Raw genomic sequence first — 20220 nt, 5'->3', positions numbered from 1 at the left:
ACCTTTCTTACTGCAATTTAAACCCATTACTCCTTTGTTCTATCCATCATGGCCATGGGGAATCACTTCCTCTCTTTGTCTTTTCCACAACCTCTTATGTTCTTGAAGACTTGTTATCCTCTCAGTTTTCCGTTATTTAAGTTAAAGAAACCCAGTTCTCCTACAGCTACCTCACTGGTCTTTTTCTCTAGGCTATTTCTGTCTCTGACTTTTATGTATTCCTAATTATTTCTGTTGCTGTCCTATAAACTCTGTGTGTGTGAATTTTTCTTGGAATCCCCAAGTACTATTTGCTCACCAGTATGGAATATGGTGCATGATCTCAAAACACAGTGAGCATAGAGGCTGATTTCACTCTTTAAGGAACAAGTGACCTTTCCTGCCTCAAATTAGAACCCCTAGAGCACAACAGCATGTTGGAACCCAAACCTGAGGTGAATGTATATGCTTTTCTCATTAGGAATTTTCTTTTGATCCCAAGAGAAGGTAGTTACAGCAGACTAAGGCAGGGTTCCATTAGGGGGAACAGTTCAGAGGCATCTAGCAGAAAATAAATATTTTGTACCAATAAGAATTTCAGTTTTCATATGGACATGTTGCAGGCTCTTAGCATTACACAGGATGCAGGAGGTTATTATTAGCACCAACTCTGCTTATCAGATGGAAAAGGCACAGTACAAAGAAATAATGAGATGAAGCCCAAAGCCACATAATGAGACATAAACATAAGGTAGACTAGAAAAGAAGATTTAGTGATTTTCCTTTTTTTCTTTTCTCCCCGCACTGCAGATTCTGGCACTGAATTTTTCTCTAACCTAAGGGGAAGATGATTAAGCCCAGGTTCAACCTGAAATCCACTGATGGAGACTGGCAGAGAAGTCAGATGAACAAAGAAAGCGCATTTTCCTCATGTATCATGACCAGAGTAATGCAGTCTATTCTGCTGGAGCTGTATCAGAGCAATGTGATGGAATTCATCTTCCACCCAGTGCCCAGGTAATGCCTGTACCTCTTTGCCTTCAACAAAATGGGAAAAGGATAAGCTCAGATTAACTTTCACAGGGTTTTGTTGCAAAACAAGTGTGTAAAAAATGGTTTTAAGTGACCTAGATGATGTCTTTTCCTATCAGTGTTTAGCAATATCTGCCTCTGTAGATGATGTAGCTGTTAGTACTGTAAGGATCCCTTAGGACAAACTTGTGTTGTAACACATTTTCTCTGCACCAAAGCCTACATAAATGTTAAATGAAGCCACTTTAAACAAATATAGGTAACAGAGGGAGAATAAGCCTGTTAACAGAATCAGCATTGCAGTCACTAAGTCATAATATTTTATTTATTTATTATCTCATAATACCTATAACAAAAGTAACTAGATGCTATAAAATAATACTTACAGACATAGAAGTTGAAATGACTCACCACATCCAACCCTTCATAAAAGCTCTTCTGACTCACAGTACCCAAAGAAAGAAAGAAAGTAAAGTAAGTATAGACCCTTTCCAACCCCAAACAGTGTTTAGTTGAATGCCTGGCTGAGCACAACAACCGTAGCATGTGATGTTTTCATAAACACAGCCTCCAAAAGAGCCTTAGATCATCATGCAGGGTGTGGACCTTCAAGCTGTAAGGGGGACAGAGGAAAGAAACACATGTTTTTCCAGATGTGGCCTGCTGTCAGCTGCTGGACCGAACCAAGCCAGATAATAGGAAAGGTGATGGAGAGGGCAAAAGTTGCAGGAAGAAGGTTCTCAGCACATCGAACACTAGCAAACATCATGGTAAATGGATTCAAAGCACTGCACCTTCTGCCACGTGAAAAACCAAAAAGACAGCAAAAGTAGGGAGCAGGGGTATCTGTGCTGCATGTTGAGAGTTAAGGTAAGTTAGGTAATTGTGAGAAGAAGAGTACTTGGTTTGAAATACAGAGAGAATAGATGTCCATGTCATAATAAGGAGCAGCAAGGGAATCTAAGAGGGCTTCTTTGGCTAGTATCAGGCTACACCAGGGGAAAAAAAAAAAAGAAAAAAAAAAGTGGCATTGAAGGGCTCTAAGCACAAAAACAGCAAATACAACTTCTCCCCATTATTCTCAGCAAAACACCTGATTTCCCCTCTTCTGGCACTTGTGGTCCACCACTCCCAAACTCAGCCTCAGCAATTTCTTTAACACTTACAGCTTGAGCAGATAGCAAGGAAAGAACAATGTGACCAATGAAAAGAAAATCAGCACCTTTTTTTGAGCACCTCTTTCCTCCATTTCACATCTTTTTTCCCCCTTTCCTTCCAAACCAAGACATGAAAACAGCATAATGCAGAGGCACTCAGATGGCACTGCCAACACGGTGCATAGGAAAACACATTCCCTCCCTGACTCTGATAATTTAGCTTTGTTTTAGTTTCAATCTAATGAACATTTATGCTGTAGCCAGTCTTCAATTTATACCCATCTAGTCCAAAGCACAATTATATGCCGAGCGTAAAATGCAGCTTTGACTCATAATAATAAGATTGGCACTGGGTCTGGCAGTTTTTCACACTTCATTTTCATGCCTGCAGCCATATCAGTTGGGCAATGATTTTGCCATATCTCCTAAAAAAAGGTCAGGCTGGCAGGCAGAGGGAATGACTGGGGGAGATGTAATATTGGAGTAGGACACCTTCTGAGATACCCAGCGAGTTCCAGAAAGGGATGTGGGAAGAGCACTTTCCCAGAGAAAAGTCTATGTTGAAGAAAAAAACATGACGTGCTTTTCACTCCGTGTTTGCTAATCTAAATTTCTCTGTTTTCACTCTTGCTTGGAGCAGAAGTTTCTGGTTCACATAAGCTCACTGGTAAGTTAGACCTTTTCTAGTGGAGACCTAGTCCAATGGTGCATTTGAGTGGCTTATGGTGGCAAGTGTGCTCAGAAGGTCATTTTCAACTACTTTAAAAACAGAGGTATTGCCTATTCAAAACACTCTGCAGACTTTCCACTAAGAAAGACGTTCTTGTGCTTAATTTAGAAAGTCAGGATTTATCAACAGTATTCTTGGCTTTCCCTCTGACTTGGTATGAGATACCACAGTCATTTTTTAATCTCCCTCTCTCTCTCTGCTTCATTTTCTTCATTAGTAAAATAAAGTGAATGATACCAAACTCTCCCAGGTAGCAGACTCTAGACTAGTCAGTGTCAATTGTAAATGTGCTTTGAGATTGCAGAGTGGAAGGTGCTAAAAAAGAGATGAAGAAAAAATAGGTCCCCTAACCATTCTTTGGAGTCCTCTCACAGTTTCAGCCTATACAGCTATTCATTTCCTGTCTATGTCTTGTATAAATGCTGCTGCTAAGCAATGCACCAAAACAGCTTCCGGTGAAGAAATCTGTTGAGCACAATGGTTCCCATTCATAGAATCATAGAATTGCCTATGTTAGAAGGGACCTTTCAGATCATCTAGTCCAACCATCAACCTAACACTGACAAAAACCGTCACTAAACCTTATTTCTAAGCACTATGTCTACCCATCTTTTAAATACCGCCAGGGATGGTGACTCAACCACTTCCCTGGGCATCCTGTTCCAATGCTTAATAACCTATAATTCTGGCTGGAAGGTGGCTATGAACAGACGGATTACTCCTGTTTGGCATCTTTTTTTCTCTTGGCTAAATACCAGACCCTATTGCATTTTCACCTGCTTACTGCACTGGGAAGTCAGCTTGTCCTTTGTGTAAATTCCTTTGTTTCTTTATTTTTTCAACAATGGGAAAGAGTTCTTACCTGGCCTCTTTGGGGGGGATTTCATGCACAGTTGGTGGTGCCCAGAAGGGAGAAGCAGATGCTATCGAGATATTCATGGTGTCCAAAATAGAAAGCAATTTATATGGACAATTAAGAAGAGCCACACGGGACTTTGGTGGTTGGAAGCTACAAGTCTGTAAGCAGACAATTTCTAGGACTTAAAAAAAAATTGAATTCACCTGAGGCCATGCAAGAGAAGAAAAGTTATATAGAGAGAAAAATTCCCAAGTTCATTCACCAAGGCATTAAGCTCCTGATTTGCAGTGGGAATGCAATATGTGGTGTCCTATCATCAACAGGATTTAGAGGACAGAGAAAGCAGTCATCACAAACCAGGTATGAAATTGTGACAAAGAGTAAAGGCAAAGCAAACCAGGGTCTTTAAAAGACTGTCTGTCCTGACCCTCATCTGCCTGTTACACCTACCCTCCTCTGATTCTCTGTGCCCTAGCTAATCCAAAATGTTTTCTCTTCTCATTCATGACATTGCACAGGAAAAAGACCTGATCAAGGGACAGAAATATGGTGGAACAGATTAGATGCCTGGCATTTATTTTCTTGTCATGGTTTTTGTTCTTTTGCCATTGGGCAGCTAGAGAATGTCAGAATTTTCTGTTGACCTGACATTTTTCCTGCTGCTTCATCAAATACGGGAGTTTCAGTTTCAGGCACAAAGGAGTTAAATCAATTTGCTTCTGAACAGCCCTAAGAAATCACTCAACTCTTTTAAAAGTCTCTGGGGAGGTGGTTGCTGTAGCCTGAGGGATGTGCAAGCTGAAGTTTCAGCAGCCACATTGACATTCGAAGCACAAATGTTTCAAAGAAGGGACAGAAATTATGTAATTTCATCCCTTCTCTAGATGACTATGAAGCTTAGTGCACTGCCTGCACTTGCCTTTTCCCTAGACATTGCTTTGGGCTGTCATGTTAGGTTTGGAGTCCCTCTGAGAATATGCTGCCTCTCAGCAATACAAAGAGCCAGAGGACGTTTCTCACTCAGATCTCCATAGCCAGAGTTGGCATAGGCTGTGCAGGAGCACTGAGAATTGACTCACTCATCACTTTTTTGCATGTGTAAAGCTGGGGCAGCTCAAAAATCCCCTTATGAACCATCACCCTACAGGATGGTGTGAGATTCTCCTCCAGTTCTTTGGCTGCTGAATTGAACTGTTTCAGCTGAGTAGCTCCAAGGCTTCTGCTGCATGCAATGTAGGATCTTGCAGGGCATTTCTTCTCTGGTTGTGTGATTTAAGTCATATAAAAACTCTAGAGACACCTTTCCTGAAGCAGCTAGTCTCTCAAAAGACTGAAACAACAATTTGAAAAGAAAGAAGGAATGGAGTGGTGAGACTAGATATAAGACCTAACTTAATTCAGGTACTGCTGAAGTCTGTATTTTTCCTGCATTTTTCATTGAGATTTCTATGGTGAAAGGAAGTATTATCCATCAAAGGACAAAGGCTTTACTTTGTTTCAGCATCTCTTACTTATCTACCCTCATCATCTTTTGTAGCCTGGATTCCCATCAGAAAGCTATTCTATGTTTTCATGTCCTTTTCCTGGCTGTTATGCCACTAGACCTTGGCATTGTCTGAGCTAAAGTGCTTTTTTCTCCTTTTCCCTTTTTCCTCTTGTTGAAATAGTATGTGTCCCACTCATTCTTTCCTCAGTACTGTTTCTGGCACAACACATACAGACCAGTGGTTAAAGTAGATGTCTGTGTTTTATGAAGTCTTTAATTTCTTGCTATATGATGTGTTTTGGCATTCTAAAGAAGAGTTTAGCTACTCACAGGTAACGCTGAAATTAGGGATTTCATGTGAGATGCAGTTCACATAGGGTTTGAGTCCTTGGTCTGAATCAGGAAGAAAGGGGACCTGAAGTTGTCTCTTTCTCATAAAATGAGCACTTGGTTGACAGATATTCTGCAGCAGAGCTCTTTCCTTTCCTGAGAAAATTTTCTAAACAGAAGTTTCATTGAACCCTGTTCATTAGAAGTAAATCATATGGTGTCTACAAACTTAAAACTTCCCATTTTATGGAATAGTCCAGAACTGGTTCTACTGATAAGGTCTTTCCAACAGAATGCCAAGAGAGACAGCAGATCCTTTGGATACTTGTGTTGCTGCTCTCCAGAAAAGGCACTACAGAAGGATTTATTCCCCAAAATAAAAGGCTAGCATGAAAAAACAGAGTTCATGGGCATCCTCAGAAGCCTAGTATATCTAGGCCCACAGCTCCATCACCTTGGCAGCCATGCGAGATGAATAAGTATGATACCAGCCTGCTGCTACCCAGCAGAACTTCTTGGCATAAGAATATCCAGAGTCTTCTTTGTCTGATGTTTGTCGTTAGCCAGGACACATGCACAAAGATTACTTCTTGCTTCCCCATTTCAGAACTGCCAAGACAGATGTGAAGGTCAAAGGAATGACGTGGCAGTGATGTGGCATGCCTCCACTCAGTGCGCATACATTGAAAGGCTTATTCCATAGGGATGGGGAAAAAAGGAAATGAAAGTTATTTCTTTTTTCTTTCTACTGGGTGCCAGGAGCTATGTTTTAGCTGCAACTGAGACAACTCTAGAGAAAGGGACTGACAGGCAGAAGGAGGGAAGTAAAAACAATAGGACAAGGATTAACCTGCAGAGAATAGGCAAAGAAATCAAAATCAAAAGAAATCAAAAGAAGAAGGTCAACAAAAAAGAAAGGGGAGAAAGAATGAAAGCAGAGGGAAATAACCCAACTAATTCAAAGGTAGGGGCAAAAATAAAGAGAGAAAATATTCACTGAACAGACATAGAACAGAAAGCAACCATATAAGCTATCAATTCCAGTGTCCAAATACTACAGACAGGAATGGAATAGATATTGAGAAACATCCATAACCTCTGCTTCAATCCCCATTCCAATTCTAAGTCAGAAACATCACAACTTTACAACACTTGATGCAAAAGAGCAAATGCTGCTGTGACTATAACATGTCCAACCAAGACAATGGGATGGATGAAGGGCCTTGGGAAGAACAGAGTCATGCAATTGCACGCAGGTGAGCACACTCAGATATTTTTTGCCCCATATGGCTGTAGAGGAAGCCCAGATGAGCAATCACTCTGAACAATCCTTGCTCTTCAGTCCAGAAGAAAATTTGTTCCTGATTCCACATCCAATCAATGCTTTTAATTCAAGACACATCAGTCAGGCAGTACCACTAGGAGCACCAGCATAACCCACCTACTATCCTGTCTTTAGCCTTGGCCAGTTTCTTATTTGGGTAATTTAATGCTTCAAAGGAAGATCAATTTGCCCTCTCCCCACTCCTCATTCCTCCCACCCTTACATACACATCCAAGAAAATAAAGGCCTAGGAAATGAAGGGACTTCCTTTTTACCCCAATAGTGGTCAGTGGGAGCTCTGAAGCATGAAATTAATTAATTAAAATATAAATGCAGTGTAATTCCTTCTATGAACTCAGCAAGCTCTACTTTTTAATTATTTAAGTTCCTTGCCCTTGTTATCCTGTATGGAAGGCCAGAACTTCTTTCCTTTGAAGTTTAGAAAACTTCTCCAGATTTCCAAGCTAATTTATACTCATCTGATCTTTTAGCAGTGCTTTTCGTCAGCTGAAACAATTCTCCATCCTGGTATTTACAAAGAGTGTATTTATGAAGAAAAACTGTACTCCCTCTCATCTTTCTTTTGCTAGTCTAACGGAGCCACCCACGCACACTTTTTAAAGGTCTGCCTCTTCCCCTAATCATTCTCACAACTTTTTACTATACGTCACTTTCCCTTTTTTGATCAGAAGTGACCCAAATTGGCCACAATATTTTAAGTGAGGCCTTCTCCGTCCCCCATCTCAGTGTACTGCTAAAATAATTCCCTTTCTGAAAATACCCTTGCCTGATACATCCCAGAACTGTATTAATCCTTTTCAAGGCAATGTCATATTCCAGCAAAAAAGGCAAAGAAAATATGAAGCAGAAAAGGGAGATGCTGAACAGAAACATGAAAGCATCCTGAGGAACAACAGACAATTCTGGAAGGAGAAAAAAAAAAACCCACAACTTAACTGCCCTGCAAACGTAAAGACATAATCAGCTTTGTAGAAAAGGTAATTCAAAGGAATAATGGAAAGTCAGAAAGCTGAGGCAAGGCACATCTGTACAAAATCACTGCGCTCGCTTTGCACGACCTCTCAGCTTCATGGCAAGTCTCTGACACTGCTCCCCAGTGTCAGCGTTTTGGCAAAAGCAGGGCTGACAGTGTCACGTTGGTGCTCTGAGTGTGAAGAGAGCAGGGCGAGGGGATCTGTCCCCTGAGTCCTGAACAGGCCCTTTGCAGCGGAGCTCATGGATTGTGTCTCCAGGTTGCAGAGCTTTTTGCCTGGTAATTTAAGAATTAGCACTCCCTGCATGTTTCTGTGTGTGCATGTGTGTGTTTTATGCGTGTGTGTGTGTGTTTGGCATACAAAACCAATGGTGTTTTTCTTGAGCCCTAAAATTTTAAGGCCAATAATTTTTAATAAAAATATTTCACTGTCCCATAGACATGCAAATATTGTCCTTTAACATGTGAAAGAATATAGTGGAAGATCTCAAAGTGTTTTGAGAATATTAATGAGAAGTTACAATAATCCCCAGGCAGTGTATGCTTATGTATCTTCTGTGTATCCCACAAGGAGACAAAGTAAGTCCTGCACTAAGTTGCCTCACACTTTCCACAGTGAAATGAGATTATGCTTTTTTTTTGAAGTCATTATTTTGAAGAAAAACTTCAACACTGAAGCATTTTGCAGAACTTTAAAACAGAAGGTGGGAGAAAGAGAAAGCTCTACGTTTTGCTGTTATACAGTAAAGCTGACAGGGTTTGCCTTGTCAAAGACAAATACATAGATATAATCCAACAAATTTTCTCATGGGTGGTTTGTAGAGCAGCATCTTTGCTTCTGCCTGTGCAGAAGGAAGCTCAACTTGCAGTAGACATGCGATATGTCAATTCATTTCCATTGTATTGGCAAGAAGCAACACATACAAGACAGATTTATCAAGCTATCTGATAGTCTGAGAGCCAAGAATTCTTCTTCCAGCTCTCTCCTCTACTCTCTGCTTTCCTCCATACACATGCGTGCACAAATAAAGGCAAATCTGCCACTCCTGCAAGCATAACACTGTAAAGTTCTGCAGTTTTATTGTGGGTGTTTATCATAAAGCATCCTTATCTGTTATCTGCTTATAGAGGAGGCTTTGGTATGTTATTTCAGAGTAATAGCCAAGAGCGAGTTAAATTGCATTAACCTTTAAAGCTGGCATTAATGGGTAACCGTGTCAGGAGACTATATTACTGTACAATTTCCTTTTGCTATTCTTATGCTGGCTCTGCATTTAGAGTATTTTTTGCTGTTAGTGCCATCACAGACTTTGAGCTCTGAGCACAGCACTCAGTGCTCTAGGGAAGCACTCAGCTGGAATAAACGTAGGACTGGCTTTTCCTAACCACTGGAATAAACGTAGGACTGGCTTTTCCTAACCACTGACAGACAACAGGAGAGAAGGCAGATTCTCATGATAGAGGCTGTACATCTTGGCCTTTGGCACAACCAACAGGTGATCCCATACATGCTCCACACCCATGATTCTCACCTGCAGTGAGGTGACTTCAGGGCCAGACTGCACTCAGAGCCTGAAGCTAGTAGGTTAGGACTTGCTATTGGACATACCAGTGCAGTATATAAGAGACAAGTCCCCTCTTATTGTTTCCCCCTGGAAAGAGAGACCTTAGAACTGAGATTTTAGATGTGGGGATTAAACCATATGAGCCATACTATGTTCTCTGTTGCTCTGAGGGAAGACTTCTGCAAGGTACTCCAAGTGTGCAAGCCCAATATACCAGCAGTTTTCCATGAACAGGGACAGCTGGAGCTACTCCAGATGTATTATGGTGTAAATGAAACTGGAATGTGTCCTACCACTTATCAGATATTCTCTTCTATGTATTAATTATACACGTAAAAGTCCTGTATTTAGGAATAATCGCAATAATTTATCACTTTCAGAGAACTGTAATTGCAAACACAACATAACCATTTGTCAGCTGTTTCAGATGGAAAGCAGTAGGCTGGGAGAAGGCAGCAGCCTCTTTGATCACATTTTGATTGGGAAGTCTCTTCATTACAGGTTTTGTTTGCGGACCCTCCTCCCACTCATAACTCTTCAAGCTTTTTTCACAAGCTGCTTATGCAAAGAATACCTGCATTTGACACACCTCCCACTAAAGTCCCTCTTGATTTTTGGAGGGAGAGCTAACAGAACAATGCACGATGGCCCCAAACAACTGAGGCCATGTTTCTGAAAATATACAGTTGACAAAAACAGCAGCAATCTTCAAACTTTTCACAAATTGGGAGCCATCAGATTTGGCATCTGGTAGACCAAAGAGACATTTCTTCTGCAAAGGGGATGAGGTCCAGAGTCAGTTGGAGTATTTCTCAGAAATAGTCCTTGTAAGAGCAGACATACCTACTCCCTAGATGTCTACATGTGGGACACACCTGGGGTAACACAGCAGAGGTGTATGTTACTTGGCTGCCATGGAGATGAGTACAACAGAAGAGCCTAAATGTAAGAGAACATGTTTTGTTTTGAAGCACTGTTGCAATAAAGGTGCATGTTAAATACAGAGCTGCTAGAGTTTCTTGCCAAAAGCTAACATTAATTGTTTAAATTAACATTGCAATTAACACGCAACTAAAATAAATTCCTTTTTCTTTTCCTCGTTTTCTTAGAACTGTCATAACTGTTTCACGAGCCTGTCCTGGGAGCACACGTGCTGTGCTGCCCTTTAAAGTGGAACCGTGAAGCCTCTTCTCCCTGGCTGACCAGCCAGGCTGGGCAGTGCAGGCTGGGGAGGCTTCCAGGCCTTTGCAGGCACCTAGCTTTCTGCTTTCTTATGAACCCCTCTTTTTTTTTTGTCACCAGGGTTGTGCTCAGTGATGTCTTTTTTGTCATCTCCCCAGAGAGGTCTGTCACAGCCCCTATCCAGGTAACCATTTTTTCTCCTTCTCGCTGTAGGGATTTACCATCAGCTTATGGTATCGACAAGAATGGAAGCTTGCACATCACTGAGTACTGGTCTGGGACCATGAGGTTTTGGGCAGCTTCCTAGGTGGTGAAACTTCAAGCTGGAGGGGAACAGATTTAGACTGGAGATTAGGAGAGGGTTCTTCACTGTGAGGGTGGTGGGGCACTGGAACAGGTTGCCCAGGGAGGTGGTTGAGGCCCCATCCCTGGAGATATTCAAGGTGAGGCTCGATGAGGCCCTGGGCAACCTGGTCTAGTTGGGGGTGTCCCTGCTGACTGCGGGGAGGTCGGACTAGATGCCCCTTGGAGGTCCCTTCCGGCCTGGGAAATTCTATGATTCTATGATTCTATAAACACATGGCACCTCCAAGTCTGACCCATTTTTGCCTGAAGCTATCAGTACACAGCCCTAAAGGACTCTATTAAAAGTCTTTACGTTTTTATTTCAAACAGCAGAGATTCACCCTATTAGTTCCAGAGGTGCTGGTTACAAGTCCCAGTGTGTCAGACAATAATAGTCACACGTGTACTTGCACACCAGTAAGCCCCTGCTTTGTGGGGGGGAAAGACTCTGGGCCTGCAGCACTACAGAGGGTTTTGAAACAACGTGTTGCATTCAGAGCTGTAATAAGGATCTCTCTCTCCCCAAGGAAATAAAGGGAAAAAATGACAATCATTGGTAGAAATGGTGTTGATTTTTCTTAAAGATAAATGAAATTGAAATTTGGATGGGAATGATGGATGCCGCCAGTCAGAGTTCCTCTTGTTACAGCAGCCAGTGCCTCTTTATGTACCCGTCTCATGAAAGTGTCAGAGATATTTAAAAAGAAAAAAAAAAAAAAAAAAGAAATATGCTAAAATTAAAATGGAGAAGAAAAAGTCATTTCACACATTTAATGGCATAATGAAGTCTTTTTAATGTAATTTTCTTTACTCTTCTGATTACATATTCACAAAGAGAATCTTCACTTCCATCTTTATTAGACACTGTGTTTGTCATCATTATGGGTTAAGTATTTTCATAAACATTTGATGAATATTAACCATTTAAAATAAAAAATAACAGTTTATTCTCACTGCAATGACTGCTGCACATGGAGATATTAATAATAGAGCAAGTCACATGAAATTACACACCCCTGCAGCCTCAGCCCTGTGTGCAAGGAAGCAATGCAAAGGCTGGGAGATGAGAGACTCTCAAACTAGCAAAGCTGGATCCTAGCTAGACCTATAGACAAGGCTGACAGAGATCACAAAAGACCACTGAATCGCCCTGTCAGAGACTTGGTGCTCCTCAGTCCTTTCTACAGGTCACATAATAACAGGCTGTTTCTTTGCTCCTTTCCCAACATGAGTGCATTCTTCTCTTCCCTGCGCTTGCAAGGGGCTAATCCAGCCCAGGCTTCAGTGTAACATCCTGGTTAATTTATATGTTGTCTCTAGCTGGTGCAAATGTCCTAACAAACACATTTTTAAACATGATCTGTTCTCTACAGCAGAGGAATGGCTTCCTACAACAAACAGTTCCAGAGCCAAGTGCCGCAAGAGGAGGAATGAACACAAGAAAAGACGGTCCAACCAAAAAGAGGTTGTCTGGAGTTGGGTAAAAACATAACCTGGTTAATCAGTTTTTAAGTAGAGCAGAAAAATGCAGACATAATGTTTTGGGTCAATAAGAGCACCAGTTGTAATGAAATTATAACTATATTTCATTTTGATCCTTTATTTTTATTAAGAAAGGTTTATTTCTCAATGACTGAGTCATTTTAAAAAAGGAAAACAATCATATGCACTGCTCGAACGTTGTCTAACCTCTTTCTCCATCCTGCTTCTGTTTCGTTTGCACTTTTATCCATTTCCCTTCCCCCAATTAACAAAATAAAAACATCAGTGATGACATCCTAATTTCCAGGAAACACACGAAAGCTCATTTCTGAGGGAAGGCTATTGTAACAAAAATACCTGACCTGTTTTTTGTCAGAAGGCACCTGTGTTCCTTTGCTTACTCAGAGGAAACAGGAGACAGCTGACACCTTGAGGGCTTCCCCACCTGTAAACCAATTTTTAGACAGCAGGTGCTGCCTCACTCTTCCCCATAAGGTCCCATGCCAGTGCCAACTTGCCCCGAGAGTAAGAAGACATAGAACACTTCTTTTTTTTAAAAAAAGAAGGAAAACAACATGCAAAAGGTGAGGGGAAAATGTCCACCTGTGGATCTTATGGTGCTTCCCTCCCCCTCCCCAAAGTGCAGAGCAATATTGCCGGTGTTGTCAAATGTTATTAGAAGGGCTGATGTGGGAAGGAGCAGAGGGTTACTCTTTGTTGCCTTCCCAGCCATAAACTGGGTCACTTTAATTAAATCCTGTAGGTGGGGGGTCCAGAGCATAAGCCTAAAGGGCCCAAAGGCCCAATTCAAAAGATCCTGACTTGGCCCTGACCGGAGAGGGTTAACAGAAGAATTACCAGTGGATGTTTAATTAGGATTTGAGCGATGGGTATTGAGTATTAGGCTGGGGTTTGTTTAGGGCTCATGTGTGCTCAAGTGCCAAGGTAATTTCACATTGTGTTTTGCTGCTGCATCCTCCGCCCGGTGCTGTGCGGGAGCTAGAGTAAAAGCTCCACCTGGAGACAGCAGGAGACTGCCTGCTTCCCCGCAGCCGATGCTGATGGCCAGGATTTGCTGGGAGAGCAGGGGGGCCAGGAATTATCTCCTGGCTTGCTCCCCGGCTGGCACTCCTCTTCCTCCCAGCGCTTAGCGCCTCTGAGTCCCCAATCCCATGGGGAGCCGAGCACATGCTGTGCAGGAGCAGTGAGTAATTGCAGGTCTGCAGCAGGGGTATGGAGGAGAGGGAGGCTAAAGGGAGAAGGAATATTTGAGCCAAAACCTCCTGCAGACCCCTGGCCACGATCTGTGGGAGAAGGCTGGTGCCTCAGAGCGACTTTGGGTCCGGACCACGCGCAGCCGCGCTGCTGGGTACCCGGTGTCACGGGATGAGGCAGCCACCCCCTCGCACAATGCCACCTTCCAGCACGCTGCAACCTGCTAGTAGCCAACGTGCCGTCTCCAAGCGAAGGATCCCACTTTTCCTTGCAGTTGCGTGAGAGGCTTTTCTGAGAAAATAAAATTAGATGTGATTCTCGGCTTTGGTTTGAGGCTCCTTTTCCAATCCCACTGTCTGATTTGCACCACCTCAACTGACGGCTTTCCCAAGAAAGCTGTTGAGGTCACTAGTACGACAGGACAAACAAGGAGGCAAGACGTAGCTCCCGGGAAACACTCACCCCTCCTTGTCTGGGACCTATTTTGAAATCCTAATTCTGAGCAGAAGTTTGCATCTTGGTATAACATTTCAGCTCCAGGACTGAGGTGTAAACTGGTATTAAGACTCAGGGTTCTGGACACTGTGAAGCAAATGGATCCTCATCTTTATGGCTAGCTAGTTAAACAGGTGCAGGGAGTGCTCCTGGTAACTGGAATTCAACCGCACACATTGCCAAACTGCTGGCAGAGCCCCTGGCGTGGTTTCAACCGAGGCCAGCCAGTAGCATCCCAGAGGACTCCTAGAAAAAGCCTGTGATGTAGCATGGGCCAGGGATCCTTTCCTGTAGGCAGCTTGTACACAGGCGCCTTGGCCTGGAGGGAAGGAGAGCTTTGTTGTATGGAAGCAGGGCACTGCAGACCAAACAGACGCAATATTGGGGAATTTGTCTAATTCCCTGCTATACAAGTAGGCTTTTTCACCACAAGTTTGCTCAGAACCAGTTAAGGGCAATCCCCTTCCAAAGACAGGCTCTCCCCAGCTGGGCTGAGCCCCATTAAGGTGTGAGACCTTCAAATGGACTTGGATAAGGCCTTTCAAGTGGGGAGGGGGACAAACAGATCTAGTTGAGGTTAGCAGTGGAACAAAGAATCTAAGATATGGAGAAAAATAGTCTTCTATGCTGTTAAAAAGTGGGTGCTGTAGAGCCTGGCTGGTGAGAACAGAGGTGACAAGAAGCATTCAGCTCTGGCTTGCATTCCCGTGTCTGGGAAGCAAGGTTCGGTATCTCTAAATAGTCTAAAACTAGACTGGTTTGTTATTAGTGGAAACCAAGCCCTTGCATGTTATTAGTCAGCAGATGGTGTATAAATGTGATGTCAGGAACCAATCTAGCACGACCCACAGCAAGAAAGAGGATGATTAAACAGGGAAATGAAACAGAGCCGAAGAATGTCACAAAAGAGTCAGCACAGAGGGACTCGGATCCCCAGCAGCATGGAGGCTTTAGACCACAGGAAAAAGCTTTGCCAAGGAAAAAAAAGCAAGAAGCAAGTCTGTAAACAGAGCTGACCACGGGGGATAAAGATGAAATGGAAGCAGACTTTTTTAGTATCTCAATCAGGGAGAAAAAAGTGACAAGAACTGACTGAAACGCTGAAAAGTGAGTGATATGCTATTGCCAAGAATAATGCTCCAAACACTGTAATAGCTGATAGAGGTACTGAGCGTCATGAACCCAGACAGAATAAGACTTCAGAGACATCTCTCGGTTGAAGGAAAAAACAACCAACAAACTAACTGAAAGCAGAAGAGGGAGCAGATGTTAGCGCCAAGAGCACTGTGCTCCACAGGCAACTTTGGAGACTGCCGTCAGCGACTCCTGGTGAAAAAGGCAGGTGTGTCTCTCCCCCGGAATACAAATGCAGTAGAGTCTCTCCTTACCCCAGCATACTCACAATGAGCCCTCATCTTTCTTTATTCTTGCCTAGAACAACTGATGTCCCTCAAGAACTAGCCCAGGAGGGCCAAAAAAGATCTCATTTCCTGACCCCTCACATCTATGCAAGAGACAACGTGTTTGCCCTCCTCTACTTTCCCACTGTTTCTCTGCTACAGTATCCTTGTCATTTCCAACAACAATGCTCAGACTCAACCCAACAGGTTCTGGGTTTGCCATTAAAAAAAATCTGTATCAGACTCCTCCCAGAGAGAATAACAGGTGATCTTGTCCCAAGGAACTCAGGGCTCTTTTCTAATTCTCTGCTTAACTTTCTGGAGAGGTTCAGCCTCCACCTTTTGCTGACCCATATAACCTGCTTGTCCAGCTGGCTTCAGGCAGAACCCTCCTAACCTAGTCCTGGTGGCGGGCATCTTCTGTTCCAGCCCCTTCAGGTAGATGGAGAAAAGGACAAACCATCTCCATCAGACCTGCACCATGAAATGTGCGGATACCCAAGTTATAGCCAAGCAAGCTCAGGTAGGTATCAGTGTGCAGCCAAGTAGAGAGGCCCTTTGGGGGGACTGGCCCTGGCTGGCTAACTGTTCTTGTAGTACAGTACCCAGGTGGCTTGCCACCTTCCAGAACTGACTGGCTTGTCTCTGGCTTGGGCATCTCTTCAGGATTCAGCCGTGTGTCATGCAAACGCACCTGCAGAAGAAGTCCCTCTGATGATGTATGGCCTCCAGCAGCCCAGCGCTCGGTGCAGATCCGAGAGGAAGTTCCTATGCTGGTGGTGGGTATATTTTTATTTATTCCTTTTTGCATATATACATTGTCATGTATAATTAATGCTTCCGTAGTGGGTTTTTTTTGATCTTGCATGTGATTTTTATTTTTCCCATCACATCCCCCTCGCCTTAGCGTATGCCAGTTTATTTCATATTTTTCTCCTCTGAGGCAACCATCCTCCCTCCCCATCTCTCTCCCCCTTCAGTTTAGACCACTCTCTCAGCTCCCTGCAATATAGGCCATCCTCCCCTCTCTCTCTTTCCTCCCTCCATCTCCCTCCGTAGCTCTTTCCCTCCCCTCTTCCCTCCCTCCCTTCTTTCTCAGTATAGGCCACCCCCTCATCTCCCTCTCCTGTCAGCAAAGCAGTTTATCGGCAGTTGCAGTCTCATCTATCAGTCCAATTCATCTTTCCCTGCAGCCTTTGGGGGAGAGCGAGAGGAAAAACCACAAGCTGCCTTCCTAAAGAAACCAGTGGCAGCCACGGGCATTAATATGAGAAGCTTGGGAAGGTGTCGTTTTTCACTCAAGCTGACATTTAAGCTGTTTCATAAATATGAAATCAAACCAAGGGCCCAGATGGGCCTCCACCCCCTCCTCTTTTGACTAAGAGTGCCTGTGATACTCTCTTCACCAGCTTAAAACAAGGGGATGACAGGAGCAAATCCCTGGGGGATGAAGGATAGAAGGAGCGACTGTTCTCAGCAATGGCACCTGTGATGTTTACACTAGTTTCAGCAAAGAGCCACCAACCAGTTCGGCAGAGCCATCAGTCACTATTGGTAGTGGCAGGTTTTCTGAGGTGGGATTTCCCACTGAGTGCACAAGGCAATGGGGTGGATATTTTCCCTGCTATCCCCACAAGGGATGGTGGATCTCTTTACACCAACAGCTCTCTTATCACTATAACACCTTTTCACACACATGCAGAGCCTGATTTCAGGAGAGATGGGGGTATAAATCTCTGTTTCTGGTCCTTTTTAGAAATCTGGCCTTTCTTACACCATCCCAGTCTCTATGCAGCCTGTGGTACCATCACAGGTGTGCAACACCTTGAGCACAGCGGATCCCTGGGAACAAACACAGGTTTTAGGAGAATTTACTGGACCAGCTGGGAGGCCTGCAACCTTACCCTCCCCTCCTCTCCCATTAGGAAGCAATTCCTCTCATGGCTGGGCCAAGGAAGGGGTTTCATGGGTACCAGTTAATGACCACGGATCACAGGAGCAAGGGAAAGGAGGTAGATCCTGCCACCTCTTGGTATGGTAGGGAGGGTGAGTTTGGAGTGTCTGCTCTGTTGTGCCCACCCCGCTGGCACTGCTTCAGACCACCATCCACTCCACTGTCCCTACAGATCTGTACAGTACACGCAGGCAAGGGAAGAGGACCACAGACTGAGGAGAGATGTGGAAATAGCAGCATTGTATATGCCGCTAGATATTACGGGCAGGGGTACAGCTCCTTGGGATCCAGGCACTAATTACAACTGCCCTGAAATTGCTCACCAGCTTATATATGATATGATAGCAGAAAGTGACATCTCGGAGCACTGAGCTTTGCCTCTTGCCTTCCCAGAGAGCCATGTAATACAGTCTCATCCCTCAATACGGCATGCTCATAGTGTCTTATGCTGTCTGTCCCTACTGTAGCCCTTGAAAAGCTATGCTTGGACGACTTTCCAATGGAGAAATACTATCTAATTCCCAGTACAGGTCTAGCTGACCACTTTTGTGAGAACTGTGAACTTCTCTTTCCCTCATGTTTGACCCGATTATGTGTTTAGAGGGAACAATTGTGTCCCCACAGTCTCCATTTGACTGGACTGAACAGTGATCATTTCCTCTGACATGATCAGCCTGCCATTCCCCTCATCATGCAGGTTTTCCATGTTGGCATTTGTTCCAGTTTTAATTCTTGTCAATCATTTTCAAGAGAGAAGAATGACACCGACTGTTTCAGGTGATATCTACACGTCCTTTGTACAACCACCATGGTACTCCCCTGTGTCTAGTGTGTGCTCCTCCCCAGGCACATCCTAAGATCTCATTTACCTCTTGCATGGCCATTTCTACTTGTAAGCTCATAGTTGTACTGTGATTGACTGCCACAAGCAACTGTCTTCTGTTGTCTTGTTTCAAGCTGATAAGCATTCGGTGTGCAGCAGAAACTGTTGCTCACAGTACCCAAATCTATTGCATTGCATTTCATGCTGCTGCATTCCCTCACATCCCAAGGTATTGTTAGTCTACAATACCTTGTGTGATAATCTGGTGACTCTAGGCATTGATGGTGCTGCCTGCAAAAGTTAACCCTCTCCTAATTTTTAGGCTAAAGTCATAAGTGAAAACATTTGTTCCAAGAACAAGGCATAAGAACTTACCTAGCAACCTCCTTCCCCTCTTTCACCAGTTCCTTGCTCACCTCACAATTCTTGTACTAATCCTCATATTCCCTCATTTAACTAATAATTTCCCAGGTGGCACCATACCAAATTTTAATGAAGTACAGATAGAGGAGATCTACTACTTTTCCCTTGTCTAGAACATCAGTAACCTTATCAAAGACAGATATCGAGCTCGTCTGGCACAATCTCTTTTTGATAATGGCATATTGCACTATATCCGATTTTCTATTCCATGTCTTCAATTATTCTTTCCGACATAATTTGCTCTGAATCCATCTATGCCCTCGAGGCCAAAATAACAAGCCCACAGCTGCCTAGAGCTCTCTCCCTCCCTTTCTTAAATACGGGTACTACATTTGATATTATCCAAGCAGTGGAACCCCCAGTGATTGGACAGATTTATTAAAAATCCCATCTACCAGACCCATAATTTCATGGGCCAGTTATTTTTGCATGCTGGGGAGGGTGATTTCTTAGCCTCCCCAGTTTGAACACAGTAAACTCTCTGAATTGCTTCCATCTTGCATGCAATCATTGCCCTTTCAGTAGAGTTATTACTGTTAGTCCACCCGACTTGTCCCCCACACTCTGTATTTCTGCTCTTAGGGGCAAAGTATCCCTCTAGTTTAGAGCTGTGCAAATTTTTCTCACAATATATAGAGGCTCCACTTCTTTTTCCATTTATGGTGTTAAGGATCTTTCTGTTGTTTCATTTCCTTTGCAGGGACTAACTCAGTTTGACTTCTGGCAATTCTCACTTCATCCGTGCACTTCCTGACCTCCCAAGACAAACCTTTCTTTGTTGCTTAATCCCCTTTCCCAGGAAGCCTTGATGTGCAGGTGGACTAGGTAGTCATCAACTGCAGCAGACTGCTGGGGGGGTAATGAAAGAGCCACAGACCTATGACTTTCTGGGCCTACACCAAGTGCTGTGGAGTTAGCCTTGCTGTGACTGCCAACACGGACAGGGTCAAGGTGGCTGCTACTGCGGCAGGAATATGCCCTCTGAGTAATGGGGGCTGCTGCTCCTACCCTCTGCTCCTCTGGATGGCAGACGGTGAAGTCTTTCACATCCCCCTCCCAGTCCTGATTCTTTGCTTCCCCTCCCAGAGACGTGTATCCACCTTTCACACATGCCACCACAAGCAGCAGCCCGAGAGGCACAGATGTGTAGCTGCTTTGGGTTCAGAATAGCAACAGAGCACTTCTGTAGTTCCTTTGGAGGTGGGGGGAAATAGAGAAAGACCTGCATTTTGAGATGATGGTGGTTACAAGGGTATCGAGTAGTTGTGGGAGAAAGGAAGACTCCTTTCTTTAACTACAGTAATCCCTGAAACCTCCCTTGTGGCCTCCCAGCTCATCTTGTCCTCACTCACCTCACATTTGCTCTGCACTGTCACCACAGACGACTTCTTTGATCTTCATATTTAGGGATGGCAGCATTCAGAAATTTGTTAATGCTGTAGACA

General features: G+C 43.7%; 1 long non-coding RNA gene across 1 annotated transcript; it reads left to right on the top strand.

The window, feature by feature from the left end:
- The first annotated feature begins 816 nt into the window (after window positions 1-816).
- On the top strand, window positions 817-12481 carry LOC106896855. Its single transcript, XR_001413677.1, has 3 exons — window positions 817-996; window positions 10759-10822; window positions 12357-12481. It is a non-coding gene; the product is annotated as an uncharacterized LOC106896855 (long non-coding RNA).
- Window positions 12482-20220: the final 7739 nt, after the last annotated feature.

This window comes from Calidris pugnax, unplaced genomic scaffold (genome assembly GCF_001431845.1).
Source record: "Calidris pugnax isolate Ruff unplaced genomic scaffold, ASM143184v1 scaffold225, whole genome shotgun sequence".
Taxonomy (NCBI): domain Eukaryota; kingdom Metazoa; phylum Chordata; class Aves; order Charadriiformes; family Scolopacidae; genus Calidris; species Calidris pugnax.
The sequence above is the reverse complement of the archived record's forward strand: the minus strand, read 5'-3'. Positions and strand labels throughout refer to the sequence as shown.